A 3,353-nucleotide genomic window follows, 5' to 3' on the forward strand; every position below is an offset into this window, starting at 1 on the left:
TCTCCCTGTTGGCAGATGAGAAAAACCAAAGCCTGGGAATAGAATAGTTAAGTGATTTGCCGGAGGTTATCTAGCCAGACTCTGAAACTTGCATCAACCGGTCCAGAGGCCAATCCACCATATCGACCTGCTTTTCAGAACCCAGTAATTTGGTGTCTATCTCTACTGCCTCACTACAGCTGCTATTGTTAGTTATCAAACACTTTCGTGTTACTAAATCCAGTCACTGCTTTTCGTCCTTGAAATACTTGACCTATTTGTGGTATCTGCCCTGCAGACCATCTCCATCTTGCAATTCTTTCTTACTGTGGCTTCAGAGGCATCCCCCACCTACTTCTTTTCTCTCTCTGGCCATTCTTCCTCAGACTTTTCTTGGGCTTCTGTTCATCTGCTATCCTTAAGTGAGTGTTTCCTGGGCTCTATTGTTGGTTCTCTTTATTGTTTCTTCTATATTTTCTCCCTGATCTATGCCTAGGACTTACCAATAGTAGTTAATGTCTTCCACAACTATTTTATTTTAACTCAATGTCTCACCATTCACAGACCTGTGTAATTCTACTGTCCATTAGATAGTTCCCTCTAGATGTGGAGGTTTCCTCCATCAAGTCACAGTCACACTGCAGTAATCTTGGAGGGAACCTAATTAATTGCACTCTGCTTTTCCAGATAAAGGAGAGTGCAGCCAGTGACAAACTATCATCTTCACCACTGAGTGTATTAGTTTCCTATTGTAAAAACATTACCACAAGCTTAGGGGCTTAAAACACAAGTTTATTATCTTACAGTTTTGGACGTCAGTAATCTTGAAATCAAGGCATTGACTGGGCTGTGTTCTTTCTGGGGGCTCTAGGAGAAATTGTTTCCTTGCCTTTTCCAGCTTCTAGAGGATGCCTGCATTCCTGGCTCCATCTTCAAAGCCAGCAGTACAGACTGTCCAAATCTCTCTGATCTCTGCTTCCATCATCCTATTTCCTTTTCTGACTATGACTCTCCTGCCTCCAGCCCAGCCTGATTCCAAGATAATCTCTCCATTTCAAAATCCTTAATTAAATCACAGATGCAAAGTCCCTTTTACCATGTAAGGTTAACATATTCACAGGTTCTAGAAGAGTAGGACATGAACATCTTTGGGGCATTATTCTGTAGTAGAGGCCCAGTGCACAAAATTCGTGCACAGGTGGGGTCCCTCAGGGTGGCCTGCAGAGATCGGGCCCTAACTTGCACCCCTCAGCCTCGCAGCCCTGCAGCCCCGCCTGGTACCCTGCCTGGGCCTAGCGCTGCCCATTTGCCAGCCCCGCACCCCCACCTCTGGTCACTGTCTGCCGGGTGACCGGCAGGTGATCAGGGCCCCCGCTTGCATCTGCCTTGGCCTGGTGCTACCCGCTTGCCGTCCCCGTCCCCCACTGCTGCCACTGGTCACCGTCTGCGGGGTGATCATTTGGGGCCAGGCCCCCTGCTCGGCTCCCTCAGCTGCTGGTCGCCATCTACAGGGTGACCGGGCCCTCGCTCACACCCACCTTGGCCTGCCACCCGTTCACCTGCTCCACCATCCTGCCGTGGTCTGGCTCCCGATGGGCCCATTGGGGCCAGCAGTTTCTACTGCTGTGTAGCTGATGCTCACCATGGTCCGTGCCGCCCCCTGGTGGTCAGCACATGTCATAGCGAGCAGTTAAACTCGGTGGGTTGAATTCCTGCCCAAGGGGACAATTTGCATATTAGGGTTTTATTATATAGGATACTACAACTGAGAAAGTATTGGATATTATCTGTAGACAGAGAGCTTCCTAATGCCAAACTCTGGAATTAAATAGGTTTACTAACTCTGTAGCCCTGGACCAGGCACCCTCAACCCCACCCCAAGGCCCTCCTCCTGGAGGAGAGAACACCAGGATAGCTGTGTGAAGGCAGCTTCCTTTGAGTACACATTCTTTTTTTCTAAATTCACCAAACAGGGAGGAGTGAGCTGGAGGCAGGTGCAGCAGGAGGCCACGAATATTAATGGATGTCACTCCATATGGAAGGAGATGTCATGAGTGAAGAATAAGTGTTTCCCCAATAAACATATTTATATTTGAACTCATCATCATAGCCCACAAGTCTAGTCATCCCCCTAGGACTGCCATTACTCGTAACTTAGATCAGAAATCTTTTGACAGCCGGGAGACTGTTTTTGCATCTTGCTAAATGTTTCCACCATCCACCCCAGCAGCATCCATATTAGAAATGTGACCTACACATTTATCCCCCTCAGCGCTGCCCATTCTACCACTTTAACAGCGCTCACATCTACCCTTTCCCGTTGCCAATGATTATCATTGCCAATGAGTTGGTTCTGCTCCTTGCTTCTTATCTGGAGTTCAGCAATGGCCTCAAAACTAATCTCCCTGCACCAAGCCTTATTCTTCCTGTCCATTTTCACTTTCACACCTTCACGTGGGAAGCTTCCTTTGCCTGGAATTATGTCCTTTCCAGTTACTCTCTCCAAACTCCCCCACTGGAATCTGACTGGAAGGCCGTTTTTTTGTTTTGTTGTTAATCCTCACAGGAGGATATTTTCTCCATTGATTTTCAGAGAGAGAGAGAGAGAGGAAGGAAGGGGGATGTGAGAGAGATTCATCAGTTGGCTGCCTGCCCCCACCCAGGCCAGGGGTGGAGCCTGCAACCCAGGGACATGCCCTTGACCAAACTCGAACCCACGACCCTTCAGCCTGCAGGCCTGCGCTCCACCGAGCCAAACTGGCGAGGGCCCCAAGTCCATTCTTGATTGCTTTTGTTTGACTGCCTTCTCTTACGGTAAAGCTTTACAGAGCATCTCTGCATTCATCCTTTCCTTCAGCCTCACCACTCTCCGATGCAGGCTGGATGGGCACAGTTATCCGTCCCTACTTATAGGATGAGGAAACCGAGAGTCAGGGGAATTCAAGGCTGGGCCCACTGCCCCTCCTCCGAGTCAGCGACGGTCCTTCGCCGCCTTCCACCTTCAGCGCGCACTCAGCCCGGTTGGCTTTCCCCCTTTGAGAACCATCCGCCCTTCGCAGAAGTCGTCTACGGCCCCCGCGCCCGTCTGCACGAGGCCACTGCTCTCTGCACCACTGGCGCCCTGTAAACTCGCGGGCCGCGATCAAGCCGGGGACCTTCCCATCCGCAGTGATGAGCTCGGTGACGCCACACAGTGACGTATGGTGACGTCACTTACCCGGAGCCAGGTGCCGGTAGGGCAGCCACACCCTGGGCCCCAGCTCCGAAGGGCAAAGGGTCGGGCGGGTGCGGAAAACCAGCACAACCCGCCTGAGGCGACCTCCGGGCCCGAAACACTGGGATCCCGCCCGCCGGCCGCCCAGCGGTTGCTAAGT

Source organism: Myotis davidii, unplaced genomic scaffold, assembly GCF_000327345.1.
Source record: "Myotis davidii unplaced genomic scaffold, ASM32734v1 scaffold289, whole genome shotgun sequence".
NCBI classification, from domain to species: Eukaryota; Metazoa; Chordata; class Mammalia; order Chiroptera; family Vespertilionidae; genus Myotis; species Myotis davidii.